A 15533-nucleotide genomic window follows, 5' to 3' on the forward strand; every position below is an offset into this window, starting at 1 on the left:
TTTTTATTTTATGTACATCTCCTGTACTTTTTTAACTGTATATTTAACGTATTTTTTAAAATTTTTACTCTAGCCATTGTTACTTATTTTTTATTCTTATCATTGTTTATGTCTTCTTTCCTTTTATTTATATGTAATTTCTTATCACTTTATTTTTACATAATATTTATCCTTGCTTGAACTCCCTTATCTTATTGTTGTAATATTCTCAGGGTTCATCTTTTTAGCCCTGATGAAGACCTGCAAAGTTGGGCGAAACGTCGGACATTAAAATAGTTATAAACTATTTGTTCTTTTTTTGACCGCAACCCTGACCATCTTATATTTACTTTATATTTGCTTTTACATCAAAGTGCCTTACTACTTTGTTTTGTTATTACTACTTTGATGGTCTAATGAAGTTACATTTTCCTAAAATTCGATGCGTATTTTATACAAAATGAACCACAGATTCCCAAAATGATGAGTTTTGAAATATTCCATTATATTAGAGAAAATTTTGGGGAAATAAACAGTAAAAAATAGATTATGATGAGATTAGTGTTGTTGTTAGTTATTACTAATTTTGGACATATACAATATATGTACTTGTTTTTCTAGCCTACAATTATACCAATAATGTTTTACTCTGTGTGATATTGTAATTATTAGTAATAAAATTAAATATCCATATAAACGGGAGCGAGGGAATATTCCTGATGCTGTGTTGGCAGCTCTGCACCCCCTCCCTTCAACGCCCCCACTGCGGACCCTCACAACACAAACAGCTGAGCCGTCAAAGGCGTATGATGCATTGTGTATTCTCGCCGTAGAGTTTACAATAACATATCGTCGTATTTGTTATAAAAAAAGTGTTGTGTTGTTTCCTGCAGTGCCAGAGGATACCAACATTTTTTAGTGTGTTGTGGCATCGCTTTCCTTTCCATCTTGTAGCACCTGTGGTCATTAAGGTGAGTGGGATGAAAATGAATATATTAATTAATTTTTTTTATTTGAAATTAATGATCTCTATGTTCAGAAATGGGCCTGTTCAAACTAAAATTGGTAACAAGTACCTTTAACCAATTAGGAAATGGCTTGTTGAATTTTATTTATAATGGGTCAGCAAAATCAAAATTCCTCACTATAGGAATTTACAAAACTGTACTTCTGGATATAGTAGAGCGTATACCATATCCAGAAACCTATGAATTATTATACCATTAGTATAATATCAGGTTTATCTTAATCACTCAGAAGGGCTCTAAAATTTTGAACCAGAGAAAGGTTCTCATTAGAAAATCATATAAATCTGATCGAAAAAATTTGGTTTAATGTTGCCAAGTAATTCAAAGCAGTTTTGAACTGTCGAGAGAAAGGATTAGAACACATAGTCACAACAGTGTACAAACATGTATTTTGTGCTGTTTATTTATTTATTTTCCAATAAATAATAGATATAGATAATCATTATAAGAAATTAAAAGATAGCGTTAACAAACATTAACGGCATTTATCGATTGGTATTCTTAAAAAAACATAAAGAACTTCTTTACTTATTTGGTTATAAAAAAATTCCAGATATTAGATTGCAATGTTGTTGATGACTTTGCAATGAAGCATATTATTGTTTCAACCAATTATTCAATATTTTTATTCTTGGATGGTTTTTATTAAATTTAATTGAGGTGCAAAACAATATCAGATTATAAATTGCACGAAATACAACTGATAGTGTACAATTGAATATAAAGCATGCTTTAAAAATATACTAATCAGCCCATTGATATTTTTAATTAACTTTTTTTCTTAATTAATTATTTACAAAATTCTTGATTAACATAATTTTAAATAAGAATGAAATGTTTTTACAAGATCTTCAGTTCGTCATATTTCGGCTTAGCGCGGATATTGGTTGCATAATGATGCTATTTATTGTAATTACAATCATATTTATAGTATTATTTATGATATTTTTTATTTATTTCCGTATTTGAACACTGGAGGAAGAATAGAACGGACCAGACGTACAATGGCCGAAGAAGTGCGGTCGGTCAGTGAACTTAGACATTTCTTCCTCAGGATTCTTCCTTCGTTTGCAGAGGCCTGGATTCGTAAGACAGTGGTCAGGGAAAATCTTTGCAACATCCTAAATTACTTCATAGTACATTATAATTTTTTTTTATTGTTATCAACTTGAAATAGATGGAGATACTTGAAATAGCTTTAGGTGGGAAAAATGAATTATTGCTAGAATGAAGTTAGAGTTAATGAATTAATTTTATAATTCTCTCACATATACAACTTACAAGAAAAAATAATTAATAGAAATTAATAGAAACAATCAATGTTTATTATATATATAATACAAAGACATATTACTTATAGAAAATTTACTGAAAAGATAAATCCTTTCTACGTATGGTATGATATTATTTAATAATTTTCAATGATATAAAAAATATCTTCTAACTTTTAATGACAAAGGTATTATTATGATATATAATTGCTGTAATGTGAAAGTTGTGACTGCTAATTTAAAAAATATTTTTAAATGTTTAATATCTGTCTCCTCGCAAGTCTATAGTTAAGGTTGAATTAGGTTCAGGTTCAACATTTCATTGGAACGACAATACCTTGTTACTGAAACAATTAGTGTAACACTAATAGTAGTTCTAATATTTTTTAACATATTTAAACAAAAAAACATTAGAAAGTATTTGTTTGCTCGTCACGTTCTAGCACCGGAAAATCCTACCCAAGCACGTGTGTATATCGGCTTACATCAGACCTAAACATTTTGTTTCAGTAATGATGAGTATTGTTGTGTGTATAGTATTATTAATGCATTGAATAGTTGTATTATGAAGTATTTTAATAATTTATTTAAAGCATTTGGGGATTAAATATTTCATTCATTGTGTTAAATAAATTTTAGAAACTGTTTGTTTGGATAGTTATCTTTATCTATAATATAAATTTCCATTAAATTAATCAGAAATTATTATCCAATTAAATTTAACTCTGATTTTGTTGTTGATTATTTATGAAATGTTTTCATACTGAAGAAGAGTGTTGGTGTATTAGTATGGTTACAATAATATATAAAATACAAATTTAAAATTAAATTTTACTAACGAGTCAATGGAATTTTATGATCTAATAATGGTTTGTTTTTACTGATTGACAAAATATTTTTTAATGCTTCCCAACTGCTCTCAGACTAATTAGACGAATGAAACGATCAAACTTCCAATGAAATAATGCTTGAGTTTTATACTTTATGAAAGAGTGGTACCAATTCACCAATCAAAGTAATGAATGATCTATTGTATCTGTTCATTTTTTGTTTGTTTTTTTAGTGGAAAAAAAATTTGGAATTCTAATTAGGTCGAAACGGCACACAGCGATATTTGATTAGTGATTGTTGAGTCAGATGAGGTAGCCTTTGATGATGGTTTATATTAATGACAATAATTGACTAGTTAGTCATGGCATTTAAATGTTGGAATTTTATTATTTACAATGTTGATGCATTTATTTACCAAAATCATTTCTTAGCATGTTAACTGCTATGATGTTGGCATTTAGTCAGTAATTTTCTTCTATAGAAACTTTTTTGTTTTCTCGTTATTAATTTAATAGTAAATTAATGTCGCAAAGCATTCTTTTAATTCCTCAATAGGAATGTAGAATTTTTTTAAGAGATGATAATACTTTTCCCTCAAATACAAGAAAATTATTGTGGATTTGAACTAATCAAAGACCGAAGAAAAAAGGAACAATTTATAATAAAATACATAATATGCTGTAAGTATTCTAAGCCTTCTTTGTCACCCAAGCCTAGGATCTCTTTTTATGTCGGCGGTATGAGGATGGTTGTTATGAACCTAGATTTTAGTGGGAAATTCCATTTATTTTTCACGCATCTAATTTGAAAAAATAATAATAATAAAAAAACTGCAAAAATAATATTGGCAAAGGAATGGAAATTTCTAATTCTAAGAGATCTTTAAAAAAAAAAGCACTAAAACCCCCAGTGAGCGACGATCCTATTTCACTTTTGAAATATTTGCTTAAAACGGGAAGAAGAGATTTTAAATTAGTTAAATCAAGCTATATTTAAAAAGTGCCTGTAATTGGCCGTCGTGTAGCTAACCTTGTAATTCATTGGAAAAATATAAAATAATAATGTACTTAATAAATTAAAAAATGGTGTCCTTTGGCGACAACGGTATGAGAAGCACTAAAAGTAAAGTAATTTGGAATAAAAAGTATTTGGTCTGTGACCTTTTCGCATTAATTGCTCTATGGCGTGCTATGCGTTTTTAGTTTAATAGTATTTTAAATATATTTCTACTAATATAAGCCAATTTACAGATTTTATACCAGAATGAAATTCATTACAACCATATGTCTGCAATAACATATTTGAATAATTTATTTTTTTTTTGGCTCTACGAACGTTATAGACTTTTTACCATCTCTCTCGATTAGTAACGGTTAGGGGAGCGGAGTAGCTCAGTGTGTAAAGGAGCTGTGCTACTAACTCCTAGGACCTGGATTCGAGTCCGTCTATAGCAGATAATTATGTTTTGTTACACAATGGCCGTGAATCAGCCATGTGGATTTGGGGCGTCTTCCGGGGCTAAGCGTGATTATGAACAAATCACCTACTTGCTACCGGTTTGAAGAACTAGTAAAGCGGTACAGATTTTCACATTTTTTCATCGATTAGTTACTTGCAAAAATTTTTTAGTAATTTGTTTCTTTTTTTTACATTATTACATGTTAACGCTGTGGCATTGTTATTTTTTTGGGCTATCATTATGCTCTTTGATTTATCAAGTCGTTTTTACCAACTGCTGTTTTTCCAGATTATTGTTAAATACACTTGTTTTGATAAAACGGTTACAGGTGAAATTCTTCTTATACCGAGATACTGACAAACATTTAAAGAACAATTACCTAGCTTTAATTTGATGATTTTGTCTGATGTTTATATTTTTTGGTGCTGTAACCGACAATGGACTTCATGTTGTTTCACAGTTTAGAAACAATAAAAAAAAAAATTAAATCTTTTATAACTCCTACAGCACTCAACTGATCAAATTAAAATTCGTATGGTATTAAAAAGACATTAAATTTACATATTAAAATTACATATAAAATTAAACAACAAGTAACTTATAATTAGAATTACAAAGGCTCAACTTGTTATTGTAATTCGGGTTCACGAGTACTATTACAATAGTCCATGAAGTAATTACGAATATAATTACAATAATTTCTTAATGTAATTGCATTTCTGCAATTCCAAATATCAGTTATTGCTTGGAAATCTTAATTGTAATTTTTGCCCTACACTGCCTCTCGGACGTTTACCCTTACGTTCAGTATTTACTTTTTAGGGATACGCTCCTTTAATAAGCCCTTATCACCGTAATGCTATAACTTGAATTATAATTACAGTCCCCTTAATTCGGTGTTGTGTAGCCTTCCAAATATTCTGATTAATTCATCCTTTTTCGGTCAGAATATTTTTTATGTAAGAATATTGTAGGTGTAAAATTTGGTATGGAGAGGGCGTTAATTATTTTTCAGGAACTGAGTTTCTAATTTGGAACAAATTTCTTTCCGGGTTGAGAGATGCAAAGTTTTTTAGTGATAGGATATCGGTGATAATATTTCAGGAACGTTGGTTTAAAATCGCGCTGATAAATAATATTTCCAGCAATAAAGAGATGAGTACTGTTTATATCCGTATAATTTATAAATATTTAATCACATTCTTCATTTATATCTAATGCTGAATAAAATGAGGTAAATAGGCCAAAAGATAATATTAACATATCAGTTCGACATTGGATTCTTCCATTCAATACCAGGACATCGATAACAAAATTAATTAACTTTCAATTGTCATTAACAAAATAAAAATTAATTATTATGTACTTTGAACAATTTTTTTCGCACATAATTTGAACCATTTAGTGTTCCTGTTCAGGATGTTGACATTTTATAAAGTAAACTGAATAGATTTGTTGAATCCGATGAGGTACTCTAATAAGTATAAAACTTTATTTCTATAGTATATATTCCTCATATTAAATTTCGATTTTTAAAAATTTTATATATTGATTTGATTTAAATATAATGGTGATGCCAGTTGAACGGTTCAATGCAAAATTAGAGGCAGCTCCGATTTTTGGAAAACTGTTGATATGTGTCTGATGATTCAAAAATTCTTTGTTTGGACAATTTTAATGATTTTTCATACATATTAGAACATTATTTTCAGTCGAATTTATAACTTCCAGATAATGCAACATAAGTTTGATTGTTTGAACTGCAACTTTTTTGTCAGACAATAGATTTTCCCACTCTTATACACTTTTTATCTACTGGTCTATTGTAAATGATTAGTTTTCAATGTTTTAGATGTACATACATATACATCACACTTCAACATCTTTATTAATCAATTAGCATAACATGGATGTTTTGGACTATTTTTCAAGCTTATTTTTTCTTATATTCTTTCTGAAATAACAATCACAAAAAAAACTTACTAATAATTCATTTGATTTATTTAGTCATTCAGTGGAAGTGATTATCAGGATAGCAGAGCATATACAAATTATACACTTAAAATTATTCAACTGGAGAATAATTATTTAAAACGAATTCCAAAAAAAAAAAATAAAATAAAATAAAAAGAAAGAATCGGGCAATTAACAAAAAAAAAAAAAACAGAAAAAACTGATGATAGTTTAAATTTATGTTATTCTGATCTCACTACATATATATCTCAATACATAAGGCACAATTAACAATTTAAACCTCTACAACCATTAAAGGGTCAAGTTTTCAGTACTTGAAGTAAGTTTTCAGTAATCTTCTTAGAACAATAATTATACAAAGAGGTGATTTTTTCAAAATAACGCTCAACCGCCAGATTTTGCCCCACTAAGGGTACCCACTTATCGAGGCTAGGAGGACCCTAGGACTGACTTATGGAAATAGTAACAGAATAAATAATTATTTGCCACAGCCAGATTCAAACCCGAGTCCTTGGAGCTGTACTAACTCCAGCCCCTCTGTACCACCCTAACTCTATAATTAAAAATACTTAAAAATAAATATATAAAATCAAAGCGGATATAAGTAGACTGGCCTGCTAGAAGGATATGATATACAGTATATAAAATTAAAATAAAATCCACATTTACCTTTCTCTATTTCTCCTGTTCTGCTGCAAACTTTGATCGAGTTATTTCTTGAGGTTTTTATTGTTTTTTAAATAATCAGTTACAAATGTAATCTTCTATTTACTAATTTGCACATGCATTTTTTACATTTTAGTTTATAATAATTAGTTTAAAAAAATATTTAATTTTTCCTCAGTGAGAACAATAAAGTCTCGAAACGTTCCCACAAAAGTTCTTTTATTACAGATTTAATACTGTACATATATTCTTTTGATAATGAATTGACAACGTTGAAAAGAAATGAATTTTAACTTCTATTTAAATTGTGGAAAACATTCCTTTTGTAGATTGACCTTAAAGTACTTTTTTCCTCTGGTCTGAACAAGTTTTAGAGAACCCTTTCTCCTAACGATATTGTATCGTCCACAACAAATGCTCTGTTAGACAGCACTTGTACATATATGCTAAAACATATTTAAATATGTTTCTTATATTGATTGGATTATTTACTGCTTACTTGTTCTTGGAACTATAATACTTCCACATTTACGAAACACTGTTCAGACAATTTATTTGCTTACTAATCGGCCCCACTACATCGATTTATTGGTCTAAGTTGAAACAATATCTAAACTGATGTTTCTTATAAGACAGCTTGTAAATTCTAGATGTTATTTTTCAGTTAGGCTTGGGTGTTTATTTTTCTGTTTAAAAAAAAAAAAAAAACGTAATAAATACCTTACTTCAGAATAAGCAGTGTATATTCTGCAAAGAAACAATAACTCTATACAATTTAAAATGTAACCCCTTTGCTGAGAGAATTTCTTCTATGTTTCGTTCCTGATTACATTTTTTAAAAATTCTTTTGATGTATAATTTTCTCTTAAAAATCTAATTAATTAAAAATATCTTTCTCATGTCTGTTCATTGTTTTTATTTGAATGCTTCCTGTTTTTTTCCATTTTAATTCCTTTTGTTATTTGGCTTTAAGAACCATTCTTGTTTTTTTTTCTTTTCCATTTCAAAGTTAAACAAGAAAATGGGAATATTCTACGGCATATTTCATTATTAAATATGCCATGTATTAAAAAAGTGAAATACAATTTTTTTTTTTAAATAACAACTAATTTAAAATTAATTTTAATCAAAACCCCAATACAGTTAGAGTTAAGAACGAAAAAAAAATAGAAAAAAAATACAATTAAAGATCATATAAGATTAATAAAATCAATAAAACACAATTTAAAATTCCGTACTAGTTGTGAGGCAATAAAAAATATCATCTTATGTCTTGACTTAAGTAAACGACTTTTCCAGGACAAAGTGATCTTAATTAAGAAGAACTTTGTCAGTTCCTATTATATCAGAAGAGCTGATTACAAGTTCTTAGGTTAAATAAATTTTAATCCTTGATCCTTTGACAAAGTACTTCGTTGTTTCATTGTTTAATTTAGAAGGTTTTAAATGTTAACTTTCAAATTTCTGTTGTTTTTTTCCTTTTTACTAAGCTTCCATAAAATCCTCTAAGTAAATAAAATATATATTTAAAATCCATCTATAAATACAAGTTTTAAATATTTGTCCATTAAAAATTTTATATATTTCATTATGATTCGATAACCGTAATGACTCTGTATTCTAGCACAAATCGATATAAGATTAACGGTACGAAGATCCCATTGTAAGTTGCTCATTGTCTAACAGACTCTCCAATAAGCTTATCATCCTCATTATCAATTCAGTCGTTTCCCAAAAAGAAAGCTTATATCATACAATAATGAGCACATTCAAAAGAAATTCATTCTTCGTTCCTACTAGAGCAAAATATAGATACTGTTTTACAAAAAAAAATTATTGAGATGCTACAAATTGAAGTAATACTGGAATCTACAAAACGCGGCTACTTTTTAAAAAGATTTCATGAAAAAATATTATGAATCCAATTTCAGAAAAGGATATCAAAGAACTTCTTTTTTCTGTGTGTGGGATAATGAATAAATTATCGTGAACGTTTGGCACACAGTTCAGAACAACGAATTTTTCTACTTAAATGCAGGTCAAATTCCCTTTTTCCTAAATCTATAAATAATTATTTTTTCTTAATTGAAATAAATACTCTATAAAATGTTTCTTGAGTGGCGGTTGTGGAAACTTCAAATACACAGAAAAACAACTTAAGTAGTAGAGTTATGTTACTAAAGTAGTATTTTATAATCATAGATGTTTGCAAACCGGAGAAAGAAACCGGGAAATGGTTTAATTGTTTCATTAATGCTGAAAAACCTGGAAAAAAATATGAGATTCATATATATTGATTATTTATCACAATTTTAATCATCAACTGCTTCAAAATATATATTCATAACATGCTTAACAATGGGTGCCACAAGTGTATGCCAGAAGTGCCACATCAGAATGCCCCCTTTTCAAAATATTACCCAAAACAGAAGAAAAAAAAATTGAATGATAGATATTCAATGCATTCCAGGATTTACTATTTATTTTTTTTATTTTCCTACATAATCAACCGCTCTAAGTGTAATTGTGGCGAAATTTTTATATTTTTTAAGCACATTTTATATTTTTAGGGAATCATTTTAGCTCAGCGCGGGTGAAGAAAAATATTTTTAGTCTAACAAGGGCGACAAGAATTTCTTGAGCCCCAAAAAGCGTAAAATGGCAAAAGAAAGTTTGGGAACCGCACCTTAGTAGCAGTCAGACATACTTAAATAAGTGTAAATGCAACCATCTTAATCTCATTGATTAGAACTCAAGAGTATAAAGAGTGAGTAAAGTTAGGCTCAACCAGAGCCAGGAATGAACGAGGAGTTGAAGTGAAGTAGACATGACAATTAATCAAGAGAGAAAACCAAAGCAATAAGAAATCACCTGTCGAGTAAGTTCAACGTCCAATCAACGTGAAACAATGACAACATTGGATGATTAATCAGAAGTTATTTATTCAAATAGAAAATTTTAGTTTAGTCAAAATCAATTTCCTAATGTTTTGTATTAAGTTTAATTTAATTTTGTGTATTTAATTTTATAATTCTGATTAAAGCTCAATTAAAAATTGAATGTAAAGATGATTCTGCGCTTTTATTCCAATATAAACGTATAGTCCACTAATTCATCATTCAAATTCAAGTACAGTCTACTTATTCTCATTCATTACATAACCAACCCCATTATCATTTTTTTATTAACAGCTAATATTTAACCCACACGAAATGACCCTGATCATTAAAAATAGGTCTTCTGTAAAACCAACTTAATTCACATAAAAAAATTTAAACCCCCTGACTCATTTCGAGAGGCTGTAGAGAAAGACCTAAAAAAACAGCAAAAAAACTAAAACAAATTACAAAGCATTCAGCAATTACAAATGATTCAGTTTTTCTTTAAATGAATAGATAATAATAAGCAGTGTATCTTATTTAATTTGTATACATTATAAAATAAACCAGTATGAGAAATATAAATTTGAATTTAGAAAAAGATATAGACGTAAGTTCAAATGAAATTCACTTCATTATTTTTCAATTTCGGAAAAAAAAATAATAACATTTTGAAAGATTGGCAGAATTTCATCTGACGCAAAAATATTTAAAGAGCAAACAATAACTGAAATTAAAAGTACGAGGAAAATAAACCAGAAAATGGTTTTTGACGTTCCTTTTTTTGAGTTAGTTTGTTTTGTTAATTGAACTTCAAATATTCAGTTATTTATTTTATAATATTCAAGCAAATATATTCATTTTTATCATTAATACTGAATGAGCTTAAATGTTAATTATAAATGATGTTTCTTTTATCTCGATTGAATCGTGTTCGTAAGTCAACGTCGTTGAGCGGACTTTGCAGGATCAATAAACCCACGTTTAGTCATTCCGGTGTCTCTGAAGACAATCTCTTCTCAATGGCTACTCGTTGTAATGTTTCAATTTTAAAATAAATAAATATTTTTAAATGATAAAAACTCAAAAAATTAATCAATGTATTAAGACGACTAATTAAACGTCTTAATTTGTCATATTCCATTACATTAATTTCCAAATGTAATTGAACTAATAATCTATAGAAAACGGGATGAATTTGGCATGTTCGTATACTGGAATAGATGGAATACTATAGAAAATGGAATTAGACTGCAGCATCAATAATTTTTTATTTTGACATTTTTCTTGTGTAATAACAATGTTATGGAATCAAAAACTATATTTTTATTTATTAAAACTATATTATATAGTTAAATCAGAATTTTCATTTCCTAACAACTAGGAAGTATAACAATTAGTGTTTTATAAAACGGAATCCGATTCCTTCCATAACTGATAAAACTTATAAATAGCAAAATAATTATTGTCTTCGAGTTTGTTGGTGTGAACACCAATTTCTTAATAATTTGTTATAAAACAATAATCAATAATTTAGTTTGTTCTTTTCTATTTCATAGGGAAGAACTTCCTAGTTCACCTACGCCAATTTTCAAATATATTCAATTATTTAGTATATATTTCTGTATTGATATGTTTATTTATTTATTAAGTGGTGATCCAACTTTAGTCGGTTCTTGTGACCATGAAAATAATGCATTTCACAACTGAGCTGTTCACGTGTTTAAATTTTTTTCTCGAACGCCTTTTTATTTCTATTTTGTTTTGTGCTTATTGCGTTCTCTTCAGCGTAAGGTAATTGTTATCAGGCAAATTTGGATGATTTTTAAAAGAATAATTTTTAGAAATATTAAAATGTTTGATAATTTTAACACTAGTAGATAAAACTTTATAATACCTGTTTGATGTATATAAAACGAATTCCTTATTTTAGTAATTAAGAGCCTTTCATGGAAGACCCCCGAAATAAATTTCGAAGAAAGAATGTAGAAATGTTTCAGTAATTCGTAGGATAATCCATTGTTTCTCCTTATATTTGAAGTTCATCATTCTAAATAAACAATTCTCAAGCCTATCAAACACTAGTAAACAACAAACAGGGCAACGTCTCGCCAATTCAGTCATCATAACAGTTAAAGACGAGATCACATTAACACTCATCATAGATTGCACAAATCATGTCAAGCTTTGTAAACAATTTTAAGTATATTAGCTCATTGGCTCAAACAATATCTGGTTTAAATATTTTTAATTATATGATAATTAATTGTTTTATGTTCTAAAAAATATGATCTTTGTTTTTAATTAGAGTTTATAACTAGGGAATATATGGCCTATCATGAATTACGAATTTCATCATATAATAATTTCTAACTTTAGCGATATGTTTGGTTTTGTTCGAATTTTTATTCATTTAAGAAGCTTGAACTCCTTTCTTTGTTCGTCACTGTTTTTCTACGATTCGTATCGACATGGTGTATTTTTGTTAAAAATAAATGGGGTTCTTAAGGTATTTTTATTGAACCCTGGTAACAGTGTAGGGACAGAAGGTCTGCGATGAACATTAGGCGATGTGCCAACAGTATCCTGGGCCACACTCTGCGGTGTTGAGGATGGACCGGGCTAGGCATTCTGCCATCTTGTGCTCTGTTTGTTTTAGCACTAGAGAAAACAACATTTCAGATTGTTTACATGTCAATATCAATTAGATGGAAAGTTTAGTTGGTCTTAGAGTGACATTTTAATTTAAAAAAGTATACCAGCACTGTTATAACTCTAGACCTTTTCACTTCGGCTATAATAAGTTAGCGGCATGAAGGATATTCCGCGGTTCTTGCTCTGGTTGGAGTGGCAAAGTTTAACACAATGATAAACATGAAACTATTTGGTATTACTTTAATGTATAGTTAAAGTTTAAAGTTTAGTCTGATGCATACATGTTCGATTTAAATGATTTTATTTTTTTATTGAAGAGAATTATTTAATCTTTCAAATGAATTGCTATAACCTTCTTGGTGATGTACGATGTTCCAGTTATTGGAAAAACTATTTTTTTTTTTAATCAGAAATACTTTTTTATGAACCATTTAAGTCCGAATTTTCTTAACACACATATTTAGCATTAAAATCATCATCAATGATAATTGTCGTTTTTAAATTTAGTGACTAAGATGTTATAAACTCATAAAGCTCTGTTTTTTTTTTAAGGTTAGGTTTTTTTATACAAAATAACGTAAGAATTTATGGTATCTAAATTGAAAATCTATGGTGGTAATGAGATCAGACATTGTTTAAACAATAGCTGGTATCTACTGATGAAGTTGACTCATTTTTCTGCATATGCAAACTGTCTAACTATGATGCACAGCCTCTCTCTCTGCGTATTAGTTTAAAAAAAAATAATAGTAAGATGATTGGGATGAAGGATTGAGGAAAATGAGGTCGAAAATGACCATTTTTTTTTAAAAAGGCCAAAAATTACTAAGTTTATAAATATGCAAAGAATAAAATTGTTTTTAGAATACAATTAGCGTGAAATGAATATAAAAAAATTATTGTTTTACGGTCTTGTTTTTTTACGGTTATGATTTTAATGAGGTTCTAAAAATATTTTTTCATTAATTTTGATTGATAATTCATAATTTAATGATGAATCCCACTAGAGAAAGATTCAATAATTATCAACAATGATACTTTTGCTGATAATATATAGATATATATTCCATATAGAAAGATATATTATTTTCATACCTTGTTGTTATTCATACGTGTATGTGTTTTTTAATAATAAAAGGAGGATAATAGAAAAACGTTTCCTTGTTTCGATTATTTGATGCATATAACTTTCTCAGATTTATTGAACAAACCATTGGCTAATCAATACCTTTTTTTTTTAACACTGTTTTAATTTTACATTCGAATTGTGTCAGTATTATGAAACTTTTATTCATGAGGCGGATAAAGGTTGTATACAACTTTTACTGCCTTTCGTCCAAAAGCAGCCCATACAACTTTCATTAAGAAATGGATTGTTCTAAAAACATTCTCAACCGAAATAGGCCAAAGGCAGGAAACCGCACCGGACTGTATTGCATAATTATCCGAGCGGTTAGCAGTGAATAAAAGTATAGCGATTTTTTCAGTAGTGTGTTTTGTGTTCCGGATCTTTATGCGTTTTTTTTTTTAAATTTGGTTTATAAAGAATTTATTTGGCTTTCAAGCTTGAAATGAGGGCGTATAAAATGAATAGATATGCTGAAAACCGCATGTTAAACATATTACCCGATAACAATACCATCTACTACACTATATAATATCTGGGCGGTAAGAAAACTAAAAATTTGTGTACATTGCCACATCTCTGTTAATGATGATCTGATTTCAATGTTTATTTATTTTAATTTTTAGAGAATTTGATTACCTTTAAGATAAACATATATATAATTAAAAAAATCTATACTTCTTGAGTTAATTGCAAATCAAATTACATAATTTAAAAACAAATGTTTAATGAACGAACCATATTCTTTTTAAAAAAATATAATCTATGCCGGTTATTTTTTGTCTCCTACCTTTCCCGCCCGTTCTAAATATTTCGCGTTTTAAACTATTATATTTTTGACGAATTTATTCAAAAATTAATTTCTTATTATCTCTTTTTTTTTTAACTTAAAAGTATTTTTTAAATAATTGTCAAGAGTGTGTTGAATGGAACAAATTAAAAATGAGATTATATTGTTTATTGTGAAATAGCACAACAAAAATTAATAAAATAAAAATCATATATAAACACCTGTATTTATATATGTAGCACATAATATTTTGTCAATCGTAATGCTATCTTAGCATAACTGTATAACTATACCATGATCAAGATGAAGAATGTTGATATTTAACTAAATACCAACATTTTTCATATCTGACACGATGCCAGTATAATAAAAACTTTTTATTGAAATGCATTATTTTATTTCAATACTGAATATTTACGTCCTATTTGCTTACAAATATCTTGTGTGTTTTTCTTTGTTCATAAAAATAATCGTGAATGTCCTTTTATGTGTGATTAAATTTCAATTCATGATAATATTTTTAGTTTTTTTTTTATTAAATTATTTTAATTTCATTATATTTCGGAACACCTTGGAACGTTTAGGACTAAAAAGTGCTCTCGATAGAAATTGCAGACGCAAAATGTTATAGCAGACCGGTACAATGAAAACGTTTTATTAAAATGGACCATTTTATCTGAAAACTAAATACTTATATTATATTGGTTTTGAAAAAAGGCTCTTTGATTTATGATTAATTTTCAATTATCTACATATTTATAATACGAATAATTATTCAAATTTGAATAATGATTCAATATATATTTCTATGAACTTTCAAAACAATAAAATATATTGTACCGTCAATTGTATTATACCTTCATTAAGAAATGAAA

General features: G+C 28.1%; 1 long non-coding RNA gene across 1 annotated transcript in view; it reads left to right on the plus strand.

Moving 5' to 3' along the window:
• The first annotated feature begins 772 nt into the window (after positions 1-772).
• LOC106688314 (uncharacterized) overlaps positions 773-15533 on the plus strand; it is a 205420-nt gene continuing 190659 nt past the window's right edge. The window contains exon 1 of the long non-coding RNA XR_001344306.3: positions 773-950. This is a non-coding gene — a long non-coding RNA (uncharacterized lncRNA). The remainder of the gene's footprint in view (positions 951-15533) is intronic.

Source organism: Halyomorpha halys, unplaced genomic scaffold (assembly GCF_000696795.3).
Source record: "Halyomorpha halys isolate HHAL.00 unplaced genomic scaffold, Hhal_1.1 Scaffold1102.1, whole genome shotgun sequence".
In the NCBI taxonomy this organism is placed as follows: domain Eukaryota; kingdom Metazoa; phylum Arthropoda; class Insecta; order Hemiptera; family Pentatomidae; genus Halyomorpha; species Halyomorpha halys.